The sequence below is a fragment of the Pseudopipra pipra genome, chromosome W (assembly GCF_036250125.1).
Source record: "Pseudopipra pipra isolate bDixPip1 chromosome W, bDixPip1.hap1, whole genome shotgun sequence".
Lineage (NCBI taxonomy): Eukaryota > Metazoa > Chordata > Aves > Passeriformes > Pipridae > Pseudopipra > Pseudopipra pipra.
In genome coordinates, this window is record NC_087580.1 from 33,113,693 (window position 1) to 33,136,288 (window position 22,596).

General features: G+C 52.6%; 1 pseudogene; it reads right to left on the reverse strand.

The window, feature by feature from the left end:
- Window positions 1-397: 397 nt before the first annotated feature.
- The window catches only part of LOC135404985 (zinc finger protein 883-like), a 41,200-nt pseudogene continuing 19,001 nt past the window's right edge, over window positions 398-22,596 (reverse strand).

A 22,596-nucleotide genomic window follows, 5' to 3' on the forward strand; every position in this document is an offset into this window, starting at 1 on the left:
CCATTGGGACATGTGGGGCCTCCTGGAAGCAAAGGAACCCTGAGAATTTTTATGGGAAAAAGTTAAGGCAGGAGCTGCTGCTCTCAGTTAATTCAGATCAACAAGGAGTGTTTTGGCCTTGACTGGTGTTTTCCATCCAGAGAGTGCTGTTTGCCAAAGTGGAAACCACCTGGAATGCTCTGCATGGTAGCCTGTGTTTTTGTCTGGTGGCTGAACACAGCCAGGACATGAGGGGAGGGGAATGTGTGGGATCAGGGCACTGCTTTGGGGCCATGCTGGGAATTCCAGTGGACTAAAAGACAAAGCCCAGGCGCTGCTTCCAAAGGAACCCCAATGAAAGGGGGACGCTGGACAGATGGGCGGACAAATCCCGTAATGGAACTCTGTGTGTGCAGCCTCATTTTCTCCTTCAGCACCCACAGGAGAGAGGGCAAAAAGTGGGGGTTGGGCCCCCAAAACTGTTCAGGTGGAAAATTGGAGACTGAGGGGACAATGGGAAAGTGGGAGGAACAGGGAGAAGGGTGGAAAAGGGGAGGTGGTCTGGCAGGCCTGATGGCCCCATGGGGGTCTTTGGGCACAGGGGAGTTGGCAATGGGTGGTGGCCCCCCTGAGCTCCCAACTTACTCTGGGGTTCTGGAGGCTGCTGGATCCAATCTCAGCCTTGGGACAACTGAAACAACAGTTTCAGTTTAGAGAAATTAGAGAGGTGTAAGTGAACCACTTTTGTCCCCAAGGTTTAAATGATGGCAAATCAAATCTATTGATTTATTTAGGGTTCCAAATGACCAGACAAAAAATCTTCATCAGAATTATTTACTGCACAAGACAAACACTAAAACTACCAGGAGTACAGGATAAGATAGGACAGTGCTCTACACTAAAGCAATTGTTGAAGCAATTCTACTCAAGCTGGCACAAAGCAATAATTCTTAATTGGAGATGGATGGGACTCCCACAGACCAATGCTTGTGAAGAGATCTCTGCTCTCAACCTCCAGCAGTGACCTTGGGGGGTCCCCAGCCAAGGCAGGAATCTCCACACACCCCCCAAGAAGGGTTCTGTTGGAAGAACGTGCCTCTGTTAAAGGGGACTGGCCCTTTGTGGTCAAAAGGGATGGACTGACAGTCACTGGACTCCAGGGGTTGCCTCAACACCAGGGGCTTCATTCGGGGTGGAAGCAGCGGCCGAAGCTCTTCCTGCAGTCGGGGCACTGGTAGGGCTTCCCTTTACTGGTGGGTCCGTTGGTGTTTGGTCAAGACACCAATCTGGGTGAATCTCTTCCCACACTCCCCACACTTGTAGGGCCTCTCCCCGGTGTGGATGCGCCGCTGGGTGACAAGATGGGATTTCTCCTTGAACCATTTCCCGCAGTCGGTGCAGCAGAAGGGCCTCTCATCCCTGTGCGTCCGCTCATGCGTGTAGAGATTCCCCCTGGTTGGAAACCTCTTCCCACATTCCAAGCACTTGTAGGGCCGTTCCCCAGTGTGGATGCGAAGGTGTTTGCGGAGGGTGGAGCTGTGACTGAAGCTCTTCCCACATTCCCTACACGTGTAAGGACATTCTCCAGTGTGGATGTGCTGGTGGGAACGAAGGTGAAAGCTCCGGTTGAAGCTCTTCCCACATTCCTCACATGTGTACGGCCGTTCCCCGCTGTGGATGCGCTGGTGGGTGCGGAGGTGGTACCTCCGGCTGAAGCTCTTCCCACATTCCTCACACTTGTAGGGCCGTTCCCCGCTGTGGATGCGCTGATGGGTGCGGAGGTGGTAGTTCTGGCTGAAGCTCTTCCCACATTCTCCACACGTGTAGGGACGTGCCCCAGTGTGCATGTCCTGGTGTCGGAGCACGTGAGAGCTCTGACTGAAGCTCTTCCCACATTCCAAGCACCTGAAGGGCTTCTCTCTGCTGGGAAGCTGATCAGGGACCACCAGGTCAGAGCTCCGCCTCAAGCTCCGGCCGCCTTCCTGGCACAGGCTGGCTCTTTCCTCCTCAGAGCACCCTGGGCTGGCTTTGGAGCCCCTCCTGTGGGGGGATCTCCGGCCCTTTTCCTCCCCGCTGCCTTCCTGCGCCGGGGAGCCCTTCAAAACGGCCTCTCCCACCAGGGTCTCACGGGGGGATTTGTCCTCCGGGCTCTCCGTCCTCAGCTCGGGGCCTGGGGCAGGAAGCAAGAAGGACAGGGAGGGGATTTGCCTCCGGCCCACAGGGAAGGCCAAGGACATCCCCCCAACTCCGGCCCCGGCAGGACGGCGGCGCCAGCGGGGTTGTCCTGCAGCCGGGGCCATGCTCGGCTGACAGAGCCAGCACAACACCCGCCCAAAGGGACACTGACTTCCTCCTCACCTGCCTGGGGGGCCCAAGGCATCTTCCTCTTCCTCGCAGCCTCCTCCTCCATCCGCCCAAGCTTTGGGAAGGACAAATCCTGATGGGGGGGAAAACAAGGGCTGAGCGCGTTGGCTTGGGGGTTCCTCCTAGAACTCACTGGGCGTCTTGTGTCCATAAAACCCTCCAAAATACCAAGATTCAGGCAAAAAAAACCCCAGAAGTAGCAAGAAGACACTCGCCCCCCCAAACTGCAAAAAGTTACAGTTAAACCAAAAAATACTCCAAACTATGAACATGCAGCCCAAAAAAATTCTCCCAGAAGTTCCCCATCTCTGTTCTCTTCCCTCTGGGGTTCAGAGGGTCACCCCTGACTGACCCTCTGACTCCTCTGTGGTGTTGGGGGTCCCAAGGGTCCCTTCTCCTCTGACTCTCGCCTTTGGGTGCACGTTCCCAGACATTCCTCCTCTCCAGGTTCTCCACTTCGTTGTCCCAGGGATCCCAGGGGTCCCCACTGTCCAGGCTTCCCCTTCTCCGTGTCCCCCATTTCAGGCTCCCAGGGGTCCTGGGGCTCCTCCCTCTCCGTGCTCCCCCCTCCAGGCTGCCAGGGGTCCCCCAGCTCTGCCCTCCACACTCCGCAGCTCCCGGGCTCCACACCCACCCCCGGCACTCCCAGGGGGCCCCAAACCCGCTGTGTCCCCCCCGCCGGCACCGGGCTGACAATGGAGCCGGCGGGGCCTGACCCAGCAACACCAACCCCCATCGCAGGGGGGGACCCACACAAGGGCCAGCTGTGCCCAGGGCAACCAAACAGCCCCACAGGTGGGGGGACACCAGAGGCTGCCCCAGGGCAATGAGAGCAGGGAGCGGATTAGGCTCCCTGACACGTGGGCGGGCTCTGGGTTCAGCCTGACCAGGGGCAGTTTGGCACCAACAGCACGGCCCCGACCGCTGGCTCAGCACAGGGGGCCCGAGCTCCCCCCTCTCCAGGCTCTCAGGGCTCTCTAAGCTCCCCCCTCTCTCCAGCCTCCCCCGCTCTCCAGGGAACAAGGTATGGGGACAATAAGGCACCCTCACTGCACATCCACTCCCACTCTCCCTCCCTCCCTCCTCCCCCTACCCCCCTTTCCCACCCCTTCTTCGAGCTGTTCTTCTGTGTGGATGTGCTTGTGCCGGATCAGGTGGGAGCTGTGGCTAAAGCTCTTCCCACACTCCCCACACTTGTAGGGCCTCTCCCCGGTGTGGATGCGCCGGTGGGTGACAAGGTGGGAGTTCTGCTTGAAGCCCTTCCCGCAGTCAGTGCAGCGAAAGGGCCTCTCATCCGTGTGCGTCCGCTGGTGCACGATGAGATCTGAGCTGGTCCGACACCTCTTCCCACACTCCCCACACTTGTAGGGCCGTTCTCCAGTGTGGATGCGTTGGTGGGTGCGGAGGGTGGAGCTGTCCCTGAAGCTCTTCCCACATTCCCCACATGAGTAGGGTCGTTCCCCAGTGTGGATGTGCTGGTGCTTGAGGAGGTCACAGCTCTGCCTGAAGCTCTTTCCACATTCCAAGCATCTGAAGGGCTTTTCTCTGCTGGGAGGCTGCTCAGGGACCACCAGCTCAGAGCTCCGCTTCAAGCTCTGGCCGCCTTCCTGGCACAGGCTGGCTCTTTCCTCCTCAGAGCACCCTGGGATGGCTTTGGAGCCCCTCCTGCGGGGGGATCTCCGGCCCTTTTCCTCCCCGCTGCCTTCCTGCGCAGGGGAGCCCTTCAAAACGGCCTCTCCCACCAGGGTCTCACGGGGGGATTTGTCCTCCGGGCTCTCCGTCCTCAGCTCGGGGCCTGGGGCAGGAAGCAAGAAGGACAGGGAGGGGATTTGCCTCCGGCCCACAGGGAAGGCCAAGGACATCCCCCCAACTCCGGCCCCGGCAGGACGGCGGCGCCAGCGGGGTTGTCCTGCAGCCGGGGCCATGCTGGGCTGACAGAGCCAGCACAACACCCGCCCAAAGGGACACTGACTTCCTCCTCACCTGCCTGGGGGGCCCAAGGCATCTTCCTCTTCCTCGCAGCCTCCTCCTCCATCCGCCCAAGCTTTGGGAAGGACAAATCCTGATGGGGGGAAAACAAGGGCTGAGCGCGTTGGCTTGGGGGTTCCTCCTGCCCAAGTCCATCTCTAGAACTCACCGGGCATCCTGTGTCCATAAAAACCTCCAAAACACCAAGATTCAGCCCAGAAAAACCCAAACCACCGAGATTCAGGCAAAAAACCCCTCAGAAACAGAAAGACAAACCCCCTCACAAACTGTAAAAAGTTAGGATTCAGCCAAAAAAACTCCAAAATATCAAGATTTGGCCCAAGAAAATACTATTTAATTAGGACGATGAGGGGATTGAGGTCATTTCATGAGCACTTGATTGAGTTGCTATATATTAATCAAAAGCTGTATTAATGTAGTGTCACTTCAAACTCACCAGGGCTGTTCCTCGAGGTTCTCTGGCCCCCTGCCAGTCCAGGGCTGTTTCTCCAAACCACCAAACCACGTGTGCCAAACGCCCTGGTTGGTCAGTGCCGGCTGGGGGAGCGGGCACTCGGTGAGGGGATGAGAAAACTGCACCCAGGGCTGGGCTGAAAGAGGCTTCAGCACCACTTCTGACAGCCCAGGGGCAGCATCTGGCTTCTCCCAAACAGAGAGATGGCACTTGTTCCTCTGCAGGGACCTAAGGGCAGCAGGGTGACTCCTGCTGCATGGATGGAGTGGCAGAGGATCCCTTGGGTCCCCAGGATGGATCAGCACTCGGGGATACAAACTGCCCTCGGGATCAGGATGCAGCTGCCAGCACAGATTTCCCTGCAAAGTCTGCAGTGAGTCAAGCTCTGGAGAGGAGATTGTGCCCCATGGATGGGATTGCAGAGGCTCACTCAGGTCCCCAGAATCAATCAGCAACCAGGAATAGACACAAAAGGCCTCCTCGAATATTTCAGGGGGAGTGTCCTGCATGGAGGGGACACTGTCAGCCCACCAGGGCATGGTTGGCAAGTGAGAGGCTGCTCCAGGGCTCTGCAAGAGGCCTCGTGCTCTGCTCGGCCCCACCACTGGCTGGTACCAACCCCCCCGGCTGCCCCCGGCCCTGGGCAGCTCTGCTGCCACAGGCTGTGCCCTCACCGTGGCCCTGCAATGGCCCTGCCTGTCCCTCACCCGGGGCCCTGCCCGTGGCCCTGTCCCTTGGCTCTCTCTCTGCCAGCTCAGTGTGGGCCACACGGGCTGGGGGTCCCTCCCAAGCCCCCCGGGCAGCCGGCGTTGGCTGGGGGGATGTGAGGGCTGGGCCTGCTCAGCACAGCCCCGGCCTCGTGCCCAGCGCCTCTTTCCTGACCCACACAAGACCTTCCCGGCCCCCCCAGGGCTCCCCTGCTGCTGCCTCTGCTCCTGGCCCTGCCTTTGTTGCTCCCTTGGCTGGGGCAGCGGCTGCAGGGGGGGGATGGCAGCAGCTTCAGCTCCACGGCACTTCCTGGGGGGAGCTCAGCCCGGGGGGGACGGGCAGGGACCTGATGGGGATGGACAGGGGCCCAGCAGGGACAGACAGGGCCTGCAGGGGAAGGCACAGGGACAACCTGGGCCCCCACACTGCCACCGCTGTCTCTGCTCCTCCTTGCAGGCTCCGTGGCCATGCACAGTTTGTGTTCCTGGGTGCCCACCATCTCAGCACTTGGAGACGCTCAAATCAGCGCCCGCAGCTCTGCAGCAAAGCCCCAGCTCACCTGGCACACAGGGGATGGACACAGCACCTTCTCGGGATGGGCACCTTCGCCTGTTCCCCACCACGGGGCTCTCCTTCCTCAGCAGCACCTCTGCCTTGCACTTATTCTCAGCCTCACCTCAGGGACACCTCTGGGCTCACCTCCGCGCCACTTCTCAGCCTCACCTCAGGGCCTGGGCTCAAGGACAGGAACCTGCAGGGAGGGGACATCATGTGCAAGCTCAGGGCTGCCTGCTTGCACTGGCCTCTGGGCTTCTTGGAGATATATATGGCCAGACATCTCTATCATCCTCTGGATAGAGCCTCAAGCATGTGCTGCCATAGGAATGGCAATCACAGAATCACAGAATCAGCCACGTTGGAAAAGACCTCCAAGATCATCAAGTCCAACCCTGGATCCAACCCCGCTGTGCTTCCCAGACCATGGCACTGATGCCACATCCACTCTCACCTCCAACAACTCCAGGGACGCTGACTCCACCCCCTCCCTGCCCAGCCCATTCCAAGGCCTGATGACTCTCTCTGCAAAAAATTGCTTCCTAATATCCAATCTAAACCTCCCCTGGCACAGCTCAAGACCCAGCCCTCTTGTCCTACTGCTGCTTCCTGCCAGAACAGCCCCACCTGGCTCCAACCTCCTGGCAGGGACTTGCAGACAGTCAGGAGATCTCCCCTGAGCCTCCTCTTCTCCAGCCTCAACACCCCCAGCTCCCTCAGCCTCTCCTCACACCACTTGTGCTCCACTCCCTTCCCCAGCCTCGCTGCTCTTCTCTGCACCTGCTCCAGCCCCTCCAGGGCCTTCCTCAACTCAGGGGCCCAGAGCTGGACACAGCACTCCAGGGGTGGCCTCACCAGCGCTCAGTCCAGCCCAACAATCACTTCCCTGCTCCTGCTGACACACTCTTCCGCAGACAGGTCCCTCTGCAGAGCCCTCCTGCCTTCCAGCACATCAACACACCCCCAGCTTGGGGTCACCTGCACATTTGCTGATGAAATGCCTGGTTCTGCAGCAGCTGCAGATGCTCAAGGGGCAGCAGGACCAAGTCAGGGGCCTGGGGGGGCTTTGGGGTCCGGGAGGGTCCTGGGGGAGCTGGGGAGGGGCTTTGGGGATTGGGGGTACAAACCAGGACAGACCAGTACAGACCAGGACAGACCAGTACCTCCTCACTGCTCCCTGGATCTCTCCTGGAGCTGGGCCACGTTGTCCTGGGACACCTGATCCCCCCCCAGTGCCCTCCCAGTACAGCCCAGTGCCCCCAGTACAGCCCACTGTGTTCCTGTCCCAGGGTGCCAGGGTACCCCCGTCTTTGGGGGGACTTGGAATGGATTTGAGGGGGGGGGCTGGGGGAGATTTGAAGGGATCTGGGGGTTTGGATGGGGATTTGGGGGGGTTTAGGGGTCTTTGGGTGTATTTGGGGGAGATAAAACAGGTTTTGGGGGCATTGGGGCATCAAAGGGATCTGTGGGGGGAGGGGACTAAAGGGAAAATGGAGGTTAAGGGACATATGGGGAGGTTAAAGAGGTTTGGGGGGAAGGTGAGGGGCTGCACCAAGAGCAGGTGAGTCCTGAGACCTCCCCGGTGTCCCCAAGACCCTCTTGGTGTTCCTAATTCCCCCCTTGACACTCCAAGACAACCCTGGTGTCTCCAATGTCCCCAGGGCCTCCCCATTGCCATTATTCCCCCCTTTATACCCCCAATTTCACTGGCCCCAAGCCCATTCCTGATGTCCCCAACCATGGACCCTTTGACCCCAAAAATGCCCCCCCACACGCTCACAGAAAGGCCAAGGGCATCTGGGGACACGTTTGGGACAGCTGGGGGGCTTTGCAGGGCACTGGGTGATTACTGGAGGATACTGGGACACACTGGGGTGAACCAGAGGGCACTGGGAGGGACTGGGGAGTTACTGGGGGATTACCAGGACACAGGGAGAGACACTGGCAGGTTACTGGGCCATACTGGAGGTTACTGGGCGCTCACTGGAACATCACTGGGCCATCCTGGGGGGCAGTGGGAGGTCACTGGGACACACTGGCTGGTCACTGAGGAAGTTACTGGGCCGTACTGAGGGTCACTGGGATCCCCTTACCCGGATGCGGTACATCTCCCCCCCGGACTTTGGGGGGCACCCCTAAGACTCATTCCCCTGGGGGCTGGGAGATCCCCTGAACCCCACTGCTGGGCTTTAGGGGACCCCGGGCTCCAGTCCCTTTGGGGTCTCTGTGTGCTGCGTGTTGGGGGTCTCTGGGGTTCGGGGGGGGCATTGGGATCCCCTTTCCCTGGGGTCGGTCCGCCGGGCCGGCAGGGGGCGCTATGGCGGGAGGGGTAATGGCGGGTCGCGGGTCATGCCGGCGGGTAACGCCGGCGCGCCTGCGCAGTGCAGCCAGGGCGCTGGGACAGCCCCACCCCCCCACGCGAGTTCCAGGCCCCGCGCTCTGACCCTCGGGAACCCCCGAACCCCTCGGCTAAACCCTCCCGAGCCCTCCAGCCTTTCCACCCACAGCCGCGCTCCCCGCAGCCCCGAGCGGATCCCCAGAATCGCGCTCTCCGAGTGCAGCCGCACCTCCGCCGCTACCGCTGCCCCGCAGACAACATGGCGCTCTGCGCACGCCCCGCCTCTCGAGCCCCCGCCGCAGCCAATCAGCGCTCGGCCCGTCCCCGCCCCGTCCCTGCCGGCCCCGCCCTGTCGGGTGAGCGGGGCGGGCACGGCGGGAAAGCGGCGGGGGGGAAAGAGCGGGGGGGACCCCAAAGGGAGCGCGAGGGGCGGGGGGTCACCCCCAAAGGGGGCTGGGGGGAGCCGGGCTGTGAAGGGACTGCTTTTCCAAACTGCCCTGCTTATCCCGCATGTGCACACTTCTCTCCTGCTGGGATCTGGCCCGGACAAACCTGAAAATACCTGGAAGTGCCACCTCCACCAGCACTTCCTCCACAGCTGCTTTCAAGGATTTCTCTTCAATTTGCCAAGGAAATGCTTCCAGATCATACTTCCATCTACAAGTCAGAACACCAGCCTGCACCAGGACTCCTGCTTGTTTTCCCTGCACTTGCTGACAGGAGGTGCAGAGGCAGGATGTCAGCACTTCATTACCAACAGCCTTAACGGGGCATGACTCCACTTTTTAACCTTGGAAGAAGAGCAGCTTTTCCTTTTCCTCTCCTGTTTTTTGGGGTTAGTATTTTTTTACCTTCTGAATAAAAGAACACATGTGTAAACTGAAATAATCTGAACCCAACTTTTAAGAAGACTGACACCTTTGAGCAGCTTCCTCTTAACCCTCTCTCCATGTTGGAGGAGTGGCCAGATGAAGAGTTACCAGCCCATCCTGGCTTCCAGAATGGCACAGCTGGTGGTTAGAGATTCATCTCACAGTTATCTAGAATATGCCCAAACTTGTTCTGCCCTTCCTAATTCCTAACTCAGACCAATGGCTCCAAAACCAGCATCTGGGAGGCTGATTAGGTTGGCAAGAACATTTCCCTGTGTGATAACAGTGTGGGCACAATGACTGGGAGTGTGTCATAGGAAATCTGACCTGCATACATGGGGTAGGAGATAAAAAAAAACACAGATAAGCAGAAAATGTTTGCAAGGAAGAATTGGCAGCAAATCTGTCAGAAGATTAGTGCAGGTGACTATCAAATACAGGAGAAAACATGATGAAAGGAGTAACTCATGACTCTTTATCTGAGCTATGAAATGAACAGTAACTTCAGCCACTGATGAGAGATTTGTTTAAATATAGAAGTGAGTTTGCAGTTGTAGCATTTTCCACATTAAAGCCTACAGCTGGTAAATAATAAAATAAGCAATTAAAAAGCAATCAAGCTTGCTGCATGAAAACCTCTCAAACAGGCTGCTTCAAACAACAACAGTCTTCTTACTCCCCTCCTTCCCCCAAGCCCCAAAACTTCACCACATCCCAGGTCTGTACTACTCACACACATCACTTGGCAGAGGAAAGCCAGACAAAACAGAAGATAAAGAATAATGACTTGTTTTGGTAGGTACTGATGGTCACGTGTGTTGAATGGGAGGTCCCAAGAGGAGTGTCAGCTTGGTGGATGGTCCCTCTTGGGAAGTACAGGAAGTCACCTGGCTGCAAGAAAATTGATATATTTAGGGCACCAGGTCAAACCTTACTGCAGTCAGAGAAAATACTCTCTGAGCAGATAGTCTGACAATATATATCCTTTAGAATCACAAAATGGAGCAGTCCTGCAATGTACACTTTAATAACATAAAGAACACTAAGCCAGAAGTTCAGAACCTTAAACTTTCCAACCTGCTGTCAATATTTGCTGAAAACGTGAAACAAGCTTTTTAACATCACAGAACACACAGACTCCCACTGAGCTGCAGGAAGAGGACAAAGAAGCAGCTGAGATGGACCTGCTGGCAACACAGTGGGCTGGCAGAGGAGCAGTGAAATGGGGATTTGGTCAGATCACATCAAAAGAAAAGGCTAGTATTCCACGAGAAAGCCAAATATTCTGTAAAAATGGTAATCTGTTACAATACTGTTGTCTGAGATTTTCAGTTAAAGCACTTAAAAAACAGGTACTACCTTCCTCCTCCTCCTCCCTATCTTTCTTCTCACCTGTGTAAATTAAAACTCCACACTGAAAAAAAACTAGATAAGGAAAGTCAAGACAAGAAAGGTGTAAAGCACATAAAATTGCCTCCAAGACGGAAATAAAAGTTTACTTGTGGCTTGTCCTGTAAACACCTATAGAGTTGGACAGCACAGTCAAAGAAAACTGCCTTCCTTACCAGAGTGGGGACTACACCAACCAAGAGTGTTCTGAATTCTCTTCATTTGAAAGATGGAGAAAGGAAATATTCTAGAAAGATGTTTAGGGAGGAAATAGAGTCAAACAACAGCACCCCCCTCAGAGGCAGCCACAAAGAGACAACCAAACTTTGACACCAGCCACCCAGAAGAAATGGGTCACAGGAAGTGAACAGCAGCAAACAGAAGAAAAATAAATTAAAAACTTAGATAACTTTTAAGCCCATCACTATTCCATGAAATTGAAAGCCACTGATGTCTGGTCCAAAATATTCCAGAAATGAAAAAGGGAACTGTAATTTACTAGACTTTGCATCACCCAGTACACGATGACGATTGAATATTCCCCTCTGTCAAACAACACAGCTCATGATGTCAGCATCCCATCCAATGGGTCACACTACTCCTAAAACACCTACACCCAAATGCAGCTCTGGACACTGAGAAGAGCAGAGAGAGGCTCCATAACAGGCCAAAAGGCAGAGAAACTCCTGAGGATCCCAACATGGAGCAGCACCACCAGCTGGACAAGTAACACTTCAAAAGCAGGTAAAACAGAACAGGACAAGCACCAGATTCCCTGCTGACACTCAGTAATCTTCATGAAATGTTCCTTTTATTCCAAAAATCAACCACCAACCAAACACTTGAATTTCACGTTTGGAAAAAGGAAGAGCAATTAATACAGCAAGTTTATGTGGGGTTTGGTTCATGCTTCTCTTTATCAGCCAAGGATAAATATTTAAATCTCACTCACCAGAACAGTGACAATGTTCAGTGCAGCAGTAAGTCTCAGTGCACAGAAGGATTAGCCTGAGGGATTACAGGCAGCATGTAAAAGCATAAAAATGTTTTAGAACCATACACAAACCCAGTGTTTTTTCTGCACACAACTCCACAAACATGACCTAGGAGTCAGGGTGCCCAACCTGGAGAGTACTAGTCAATTTACAGAAATAACTGGGGGGTTTGGCCCATTATTTAAATACTAGAAGCAAAGGATACCTTTAAAAAAGGATACAGACAACTATCACCCAAATTTCTCGTGCTCGCAGTGTGCAAACCCTCCCCTCAGTTTCACAGCCACAATCACTGCCTTCAAGAAATGGACCACTTTTAACTTTTCTGGCAATCACAGCCCAGACCACCTAAGGCAGTGAAATTCTCATACCTTTAATATGAACTCACGTGTGGGATTCCCAATCCTATCTTCTGATTCCACATCATATTCCCGAGCTAAAGGCACCCTTGGTTTAGAGAGCCGCCAGTGTTTCTCGCCTTCCAGCTGAAGGATAAACACCTGCAAAAGACCATAAATCCAAATCCATAAGGAAGTAATTCCTTTCACATTAATTTTTAGACAGCTGCAATTCAGAGAAATTTAAATTTGAACTAATTTTTTTTGTCTCTATTTAGAGACAACAGACAGAGGAGTTGTGAAGTGGGATCTGTTTTATCCCAAGGCAGGCATTTGGAAATCCCTGTTTCTCTCCAGTCACTTAAGTAAGTGCTAGAGAACTAACCCAAAAGGAACATCTGCCACACAAATATCCAAAATTTCAGGTGAAAGAGGCTTATCCCCAACAGAGCATCAGAAACCTCTGTAGGGTGCCCAATGGGGGTAGATGGCATGAGTTAGAAATGCTGGATGTGAGGCTGCTGAATAACAAGCATAAGGAAAATGAAACTCCAGGTGTATTGAATGGAAATGAAAATATTAAAAAGCAAAATATACATATAAGGATTGGATTTTTTGATTTGGTTTAAGTGGGATAGTCCAATTTTTTCTTTATAATGCAGTGTATATTTGTATGTTTCTTTTAGAAGCTGATTTAAAATGCATTTGGACCACAGGAATTCATCATATCAGTAACTTCTTAAAAACAGCAGGACCAACAAGCACAACCAGTCTGCTGTTACAGTCCAGCTGAAGAAAGAGCAAGTACTTAGTAAAGGAAAAAGGACTTGTAAATTCTTGGGGCCTGAATGAAGTGAAAATGAAAAAACAGGTGCTAGAAAGCTTCTGCAGCTGGGAAAACAAACTTCTCTTTTTATCTAAGGGAAATACCAGGTCTGGAAAACCCAGTTTACATGATATTATGATTAGATATTACTATTAGTAATTTTTCAGCAAAAATATGTAAGAAAAACGACTACAAGGAAACACAAATAAAAAAACCCCATTTTCCTATAATGTTTAGTGGGGGAGAGGGTTAGAAGCACACACACTACAGCAAACACTGCCATCAGCAAAAGCCCATGCACAGTTTCCCAGGCAAGGTTGTGCTGTCCTACCTCAACATCATCATAGTGAGGAGGAAGGCCCTGGGATCCCTGGGGAGTGATGTAAACATTGGACCCCACCAGAGACCCAAAGTAGCACTCCAGCTTCTCCTGAATCTTCCACAGCTCCTCCTGTAAAAAAAAAAGATGCTGTTACTTGCTGAAGAGCTCAGCCAAGCCCAGCCCACATCCTCCCCATGGCTTGGGAAGAATGATCACATCAGGGACACAGAGGCTGGGAAGGAAGGTGCTCTGTACCAGTGTTTCTCCTGAAGGAGAGCACTGGAGATGCAAAGGGGATCTGCCATGAGAGTCATTGCTAAGCCAAAAAGTCTGGTGCCCCAGCCTGGGTTTGTTCTCTTCCCTGTGCCATCTTTAGGCTGCACAACCAGACAGACAAGGCTGAACAGAGGAAAATAATCCCACAAACAGCAAAACACCATAAGACAAGAAGCACATGCAGGACCTGCATTCTCTCACCAGAGAGAACATACAAAGGTTAGAGACCTTTCACCAGTTACTCCAATCATTTGGGAATATTCAAAACTAAACTTGACTCATCCACACCCCACATGTGACAGACAAGGCACCGAAGGGAAACAGCAGAACGTGCCAAGTACCAGATCCACACAAGTGCAGCTTGGCCATTAAAGCTGACAGCAGCCAGGAACACTATACCTGGGACTCAGCTTGTATTTGGGATCTTATTTGGGTCCACCTCACAATTAAACTGTGTTGACACCTTCAAGACTACCTGAATCAAAGCACCTCCAGGAATCCAAGTCCTTTACACAACTGTGCAGCACCACTGTCTCGTTCTCAAACTCAAGGACTGAGAACACTCAGCTAAAATGGGCTGGTACCTTTCCATGGTGCAATTCACTGGCAAGAACACTGGAAATATTTCACATGGTTTCACACCTTACCCTCCATTAAAGGGAAGTGGCTCAAAAGCCACAACATTTGCACAAGGAAACAGTGGGGCAGAAGGGATAATTTAAGCACAGATGCCTAATCATCAGTTTTGTGCATTTGGTTTTTTTCCAAACTTTTACGTGACAGAGCAAAATTTTAAAAAGAATATATTATTATACATATTATAGCATGAATCAGATTTTGTTCTTACTGCAGAGCAGTGAAACATGATGGACAGTGCAAAAGTATAAACTGTGTTTTAATACAGCTCATGAAAAGATTTCAGCAGGTCATCAATGTCAACCACTTCCCCTGGGGACAGAGATGAAGCCATGTCTAGTGCAACTCAAGCAAAACACACCACATTATTAAGCCAGCATCAATTATAACCAGTGAAACAATCCCACCTTAAATCTCTGAGGCTGATGAAACTGTATTCTTGCCTTTTTCTGGTCAGAATCCTTCTTCAACTGGATGTAATTCACTTTGCCTTCTTTATTTAAAACCTTCTTCTTTCCATTCACACACCTGCAGATATTCACATCTCGCCCATAGTACAGGCCCTGGCTGCACAGCTCCTTCAAGTCTGACAGCTGGAACAGGGACAGGCAGTAAGCAGCCACCAGGGGATCATTGCTCTGGACAAGCAGTGGCTTTTGCTCCCAGTACTCCTTGAAAAACACCTCTTCTTTGATGGGGGAGATCAAGCTCCCGAAGAGGCTGTCTGGGTTCTCAAAACTCAGGACTGAGGGAGAACAAGCTGCTTCCAGCTTTGCTCGTTTACACTGTGCCTGTGTTTCTTTTCCCATTTCAGCATGCTTCCCTCCTTTCTTGGGCATGGTTCCTGTTCAAGAGGAGAGAGGACCAAAACAATCAACCAGCAACACAACCTCAAGAGCTCACGGGCCCAGAGCAACAACTCTGACCCTACCCAGTGGGATATCAGAGTATCCCAGGAACAGCTCTGGTTTCAGAGCCTCACTATTTGCTCCAAAGCATCAACAGTTTACAGAAGACAGGGAACATTGTTAGGCCTTCCTGTTGATGCTCTGTAATTACTACATTTACAAGTTTAAAACTTGTAAAATTTACCAGTTTAAGAACTGAAAGGCCAAGACTCTGCTTTCAGTCCTGTCGAGCTGTCAAACTTTGTTTATGTAGAACAAAAAGAATTCTTTCATACAAGCACAGACATTTCATTTTAAAGCTGGAAGTCATTTACTTTGTTTTCCCCAGGCAGATAGTATGATTGTGTACCATTATGCCAAAATAAAGAAGTTGATCTACAAATGGTTTGGCTGCCAAATTCTCAGGAAAGTTAAGGGGGAAATCAAGTAACGGTAGGTAACTGCAAGTCTGGAAAGCCAACACCTGAGAAGTTTGAACGTGCTGATGCCATAATTTCTAAGTAAAAATGACAGCTCTACTCCCTACACCCATTTGATAGGAAATGCTATCAATTTGTTGAGATACTTTTATTTACACAGATCCCGTATTTTGAAACTTAAACTCCAGTTGTGGTATTTACATGCAGCACTAAGTTCTTCTGTGCAGCAGGACACCCTTGCTGGCCCACTAACTCCTGGGCAGTGTTTCATCAGCAGCTCCTGCACAGCCTGTCCCTCAACAGTAACCGAGGGTCACCTCAGCCCTGCAGGAGGGAATTCACATCACCTCCTTCCTGAGAGAATGAACATTCCCAACTGCAGCATGAGGCAAGGGAATGCATAAAAAATTAAAGACTGAAAATCAGTCCCTGACTGATAGCAAGATCTGAAGATGCTGCTGAAGGCACCAAGATCTAAAGCTGACATCCCCAAATGACAGCAACACAAATGCAACCAAGCCTGGATTAAGAGTTTTGAATTCCAGACCTAAATCCATTGTACCAACCTCTCAGCTCATTCACACTGATTTAAAGAAGTTACACTCAGATATTTACTATTCATAGAACGCAGCTTCATTTACAACACGTGCTGTTCTGTAGCGTTCTGCTGGTTATTACAGCTGTTCCAAGCCCCCTGCCATGGGCAGGGATACCTTCCACAAGATCTAGTTGCTCATGTGATAAACAAAGTCTCGAGTTTCTATAAGTTTCGAATAATAGTTTATTATATGGTAAAAGCAAGCAGCCGGCTGGGTGACAGAAATGAGACCAGTTTCCCAAATCTGCACACCCCTACTACAGGGTACATTTAGTATTTATCTTAGCTACTTCATGCATATTAATTATATCATATACATATACACTCTACAGGTTTTTGCTAAGTATTTAATATATGGGTTTTCTTACAGCTAAAGCTAAAAGGGTTATCTCTACAACCAGTCATAATTCATGCATTCTTGGACGAACAGGCGCCTAAAGATTTAAAGTTCTACTATATTTTATCCTTAGGATAGTAAGGAGGTTTTAGGCCTCTTGACCTTGTGAGGGTCTGTTTTATTTCTTTATGGGGGTGTAATTAAGTTTTACAATCCGTTTGTTTTATTTTGATGTAATCACCCATTTGTTCCACGAATCACAATTATTTATATATCACACTCAAAACCCCATCCAACAGGATCCAACCAGGCCTTGAGCACTGCCAGGGATGGAGCATCCACAGCTTCTCGGGGCAACCTGAGCCAATGCCTCACCACCCTCCAGCAGAAAAAAATTCTCCCTTACATTTAGTCTAAACCTAAACCGTTCAGCTTAAACCCATTGCCCCTTGTCCTGCAGCTACAGGCCCTCATAAAAAGTCCCTCTCCGTCTTTCTTGCACCACTTAAGTCCTGACAGGCTGCAAGGAGGTCTCCACAGAGACTTCTCCAGATTGAGCCATCCCAACTCTCCCAGCCTGTCTCCGCAGCTGCTCCATCCCTCTCATCATCTTCCTGGCCTTCCCTGGACTTGATCCAACAGGTCTGTGCCCTTCTCACGCTGGGAGCTCCAGAGCTGGATGCAGCGCTCCAGGTGGAGAATCACCAGAGCGCGGCAGAGGGGCAGAACCCCCTCCCTCACCCACGGCCCGCTGAATGGGATGCAGGATACGCCCGGATTTCTGGGCTGGGAGCTCAGCGCCAGCTCGGCCCCAACTTTCCATCCACCAGCACCCCCAATTCCTTCCGTGCCGGGCTGGAGGACAAACCCCAGCGCAGAACCCCACACGGGAGCAGCTGCTCCCCGCCAGGGCTGTTCCCTCCCACACCACGGCAGCTCCCTGGGAAGCGGCGGGAATACCGCCGGGCACAGCGGGAATACCGCCGGGCACAGCGGGAACACCGCCGGGCACGGCGGGAATACCGCCGGGCACAGTGGGAATACCGCCGGGCACAGCGGGAATAGCGCCGGGCACAGCGGGAATACCGCCGGGCACAGCGGGAATATCGCCGGGCACAGCGGGAATAGCGCCGGGCACGGCGGGAATAGCGCCGGGCACAGCGGGAATACCGCCGGGCACAGCGGGAATAGTGCCGGGCACAGCGGGAATACCGCCGGGCACAGCGGGAATACCGCCGGGCACAGCGGGAATAGCGCCGGGCACAGCGGCTCCGAGGACACGCGGTGTCCCCGCTCCCCCCTCCCGGCTCCCGCCGCCTCCATCCAGCCCCTTCCCGTCCCGCGGCCCCGCACTCACCCGGGCAGGAGGGAGGATCGCGTGGGATCGGGGCGGGCCGGGATGGATCGGGGCGGGCAGGGGAGCCGAGGCCAGGCAGGATGTGCCGGCTGGAAGCGGGAGGCGGTCCTGCCGCGCTGGGAGTCACGGGAGGAGCCGCTTCCGGGCGGCCAGTAGGAAATCCGGCGGCATTCCAGTGTCATTCCAGTGGGTATTCCAGTGGGAACGCAGCAGCACTAAGGTTAATCAATCTGCTTCATACAACGGTGCCTGGGCTTCAGCTGCGTTATTTATTTTTTTTTCCTGGACCAAAAATCTTCTTCTAGAGTCTCCCTGAGTCTCCCTCAAAGAAAACTTTGGAATCCTCACCGAGCACGTGAAAACTTCCAGAAATATTTTTAGATGCCTGTTAATGGTTTGGTTTACGTTGGCTAATGATGTCAGAAACAAAAGGAAATGTTAGGTAGGCTTTGCTGAAGCTTTGTTCTTGTGTACTGGCTTGAAGGATACGAAGCAGAACTAGCAGAAATAAAAAAGGTGGATTTTGGAAACCTCAGCAGCCTTACAGTGCACGGCTGATGTTGGTACAAAGTTACACTGCCATAAGTGTAACTAGAAGGACCTTTCAATGACAGGTAAGAGAGGGGACTGTGTCCTGTCAACAACTTAAGGAGGGAGAATAACAGAGCCCTGCACATCTCCAACACCAGTTCAAATCCTTCCCTTTACGGAAAGTGGTTTTCAGTCTTGTTCCTCCTCACAGTGTGGTTGTTACACAGTCATAACTTCTACTTCCCTGGCACTAGCTGGATCATTTGGAACAAATGTCCTGATTCCAGTGGGTTCTGCATTCATGGATGCATCCAGCAAATTCCTGTGTGCTGAGCAAAGAAAGTGGCAAAGTATAATATGTAGAAAAGGGGGATAGAGGAGAGAAAAAGGCAAACGCTGCTCTAAAGTCCTTGTTCCTTTCCCACCTGGACCACTCTGTCGCCAGCTGACCAAAATATCATGGTCACTTGAACATGAAATAAGGATTAATCAGCATGTGGCTGGGTTACCAGCAGAGAGATTTTGCCAGGGGTGAACCTACAGCTGTCCTAATTGTAGAAATGTGTACAAATTAGATAAAAAAATTTAAGTTTCTCTAGAAAGCTTTTTTTTTCATAGGCCTGTGAGCTTCAAAGAAAAAGAAGACAATCTCCACTTTCTAATTCTGAGTTCATCACTACATCCCTCAACATCCAGGACATTTTGCAAAACTTATTAAACTTCAAATATTTTAATGTAAATGCTCACCAATAGTTGGGATATTCAAAGTGAAAAATAGGTCACTGTCATGTAATTCTCTTTATTTCTTTCATGAGAATTAGCAAGCTTTGAAGAAGGAAGTAGTTCTCCAGACTTAAAAGGTTGCATCACCTAAATTAACACTCACAGGATGTTTTCTCACTACAGATGGGTGTACCAGCAGATGCTAAAAATAGAGAGGCCACATCCTGCACCTCAGCCGGTCACAGACACCATTAAAAGATGTTATTTCTGTTCCAAAAATCCACAAAGTACCTCAGCCTAACTGCCTGAACACCATCAGGGTGAATACTCAAACAAATACACATTTACATAATGGCTGTGGTGTTTTTAATTTGCTGTGGGACATAAACCCCACACATCTGACCGGTGGTGCTGGACAAGATCGTCCAGTGACGAAGGCAAGTGCTTCCAACTCCAGGGCTGTCTCTTGAGCCGCCTCTAGAGTAGAATATCAGGGAATATCTCCGCATCTCTGTTCCGTCCTGCGATAGCCTCCATCCCTTCCCCAAGCTCTGGCAGTCCTGGTGGACTGCAGGCAGATTAGCCTCTGCCTAAGGGACAAAATCCAGCCTATACGGCAAGGACTTCAAGTATTTCAGTTTTGAGCCAGTAGGGCACTGCAGTACTGTTGTGTAAACACTAAATAAGGAGAAGGGGAAGGAAGAAAATAGAAACTTTTTTTTTTTGGTTGCAAATAGGTTTTTTTCATGTGGGTTTAGGGTGGATATTTGGGAAAGGTTCTTCCCTCCGAGGGTGGTTGGGCACTGGACCAGGCTCCCCAGGGCAGTGGTCACAAACCAAGGCTGGCAGAGTTCAGGCACACGGTGTGACTCTTGGGGTCGGTCCTGTGCCGGGCAAAGGCTTGGACTCGACGCTCCTCGTGGGTCCCTTCCACCTCAGCACGTTCTGTGATGGTGCGATGAGTTCCCTCTCTTTCAACACTTTTGTTCTTTTCAGGGCTCCTCGCTGCCCGGGGCCCGAAGCCCGCCTTCCGCGCGCCTGCTTCCCTGCCCGTTGTGGCGGCCGCAGCCAGGCGCTGAGTGCCCGCTCCCGGGCGGGCACGGCCGCTCGCTCCAGGAGTGGGGGGGCAGCGCCGGCGCCCCGAGGATTCCCGGGATTCCCTCGCCGGTTTCCAGGCAACGCTCCCCGCGCGCTCCTCGCTCCAGGGCCGAACGTGCGCAGCCAATGGGAGGCGGTGGAGTGGGCGGGGCGAGGCGGGGATTGGGCGCGGCGGGGGCGGGGCCGAGAGGGGCGGTTGGTGGGGTTTGGGTGGGAGCGGGCGGGGCCGGGAGCGGGAGCGCTGCCGCTGAGCGACCCCCGGGCAGCGACCCCCGGGCAGCGACCCCCGGGCAGCGGCCCCCGGGCAGCGGCCCCCGGGCAGCTACCCCCGGGCAGCGGCCCTCGGGCAGCGGCCCCGGGGGAGAGACCCCCGGCGAGTGGCCCCCGGGCAGCGGCCCCCGGGCAGCGGCCCCAAGACCCCCGGCGAGTGGTCCCCGGTGCGCGGCCCCGGGGGAGGGACCCCCCGTGCGCGGCCCCCCGGCGAGTGGCCGCTGGTGAGCGACCCCCGGTGAGCGACCCCCAGTAAGTGACACTCAGTGAGCGACCCGCGGTGAACAAGCCCCGGTAAGTGACCCCTGCGGAGGGAACCCCAGGGAGGGACCCGCGGTGAACAACCCCTGGCAAGTGACCCCCCGGGAGGGACCCCCGGTGCGCGGCCCCCGGGGGTGTCTGTCCGGGGCTGGGCGCGTTCCTTCCCCGTGCAGAGCCGAGCGGGGCCGTGGCGGGAGCGGGGCCGGAGCGGAGCCGGCCGGGGGGGCAGAGGGGAGCCCTGAGCCGCCTTCTGCCGAGGGGGCTGCTGGAAAGGAGCCTGCGCTGGGAGGAGCGGGGGACGTGGCCCGAGGCTGAGGCAGGGGAGCTTCAGGTCAGCTCCTGGAGAAAGGTTTCTCCCTGTGTTTTTCGGGGGGGGCTCGGGCGCTGCAATGGGTTGCCCGGGCGGAGCCAGCACCCCGGCAGGTGTTTCAGAGGCGCCTGCATCTGGCCATGGCTGACAGGCTTTAGTGGTTTGGGGGTTGCTGGGGCAGTGCTGGGCTGACAGTTGGACTTGATGGAATCATGGAACGTGCTGAGTTGGGAGGGTCCCACCGGCACCGTGGAGTCCAGCTCCTGAGTTTTAGGCACCACTGAAGGAACTGAATCTGCATCGAGCTGTTTGGCTCCAAAAACTCTTCTGCCCCTAGTCTACACTGCCAAGTAAAACAAAACAGACTGTGCAAAATAGAGGCCTGTGCTCCCCCCAAAGGGAAGGCAGGCAGTTACAAACCAGGACAGTAAATCAAAGCTCAGAACATACGTTCATGGTCCCCACAGTTGTATGACACATCAAACCAGTCCTCTGTTCATTACCCATGTAGAACTCTCATCAGGAACCCCAAACTTTCTTGTGTGTATTTGTATAGATATGTTTAGATATGTATAGGTAGATAGATATACATACATAGATATGTATAGGTATATATTTGTGTGTATCTCTGTAAGATTCTGTATCTTTGGATGTGATATTGGCATGCTATTGTTGTGTGGCAACAAGTGGACTTAAAAGGTTGCAACACTTTAGGAGATCACCTTTCTGCTTATGGGTCCTATTTTTTAAAGAAGGTAACAAGAAAAGAACTCTTTAGCCAAATATAAGTTAAGACATTAATCAGAGCAAATGTATTGATTTTTATTTCCAATTGTACAACAAGTCATTCAATTATTTGCATACTCCAAAGCTGGGTTGGAAACTTCTCCCTCAGAAATCAGAAAAACTGTTTTCCGAGGCTGTTACTGACAGCCATGGCAGAGTTTCCAATAAGAACTCCCCATTCTTGAAATGCAAAGCCTGAAAAATGAAACAAACGTTAACCTGGAATTCTTGTTGCCAGCACTGATCTGGACAGAAGTTATTAGAGAGTGGAGCAAAGCTAGCACCACAAACAACCTTGGGCTCTGCATTCGTTGGTCATGGCAACAAAGTTTTGCTTTTCAACCCATCTGCTAAGGAAACCTTGGCAGAACTGTGAGCTTATAACACTACTTTTCTTAAGAAGTTAGGAGGCCTTAATCCAGTGTACACAGATGAGACCCTGAAGTAGGAGAGAGTCCAGTTGCTGATGATCAGTGCAGATGAGGAATCAGCTCTGCTGAGTAGGCTTCAAGCTTTGTGATTTTTACAAGTGGACTATTTCAAATCTGTTGTAGAAGAAACAGTCTTTTCTGTTTGATCAACTTTCCACTTTCAGAATACTGGAGTTTATCCCTCAAATTCAGCCTGTAGTTTCAAAAGATAAAAATCCTTACAGGAAACCTTTCAGCCTCAGTAGCCAATTGCAAGATACCCAGGGAAGTTCAGCAAGAGCATCATTGATTAAATGAACTGTTCTGGACCAGCCATCCCGGAGAGATTGAGCTCCAGTGCTAAACCCCATAGAGTGCCAAGTGCCATAAGAGCTGATTTTTGGCTTTGCTGAGATTCTCTCTGGTTTCGTTTGGTGTAGCTGGCACATCTGGAGCAAAGGGTCTGGGCAAAAGTACATCCTTAGAAGGGTCCAGTACAAATCATGTGACAAGATTAGCGATTTCTCTAATTGAGGAAGTATATGAG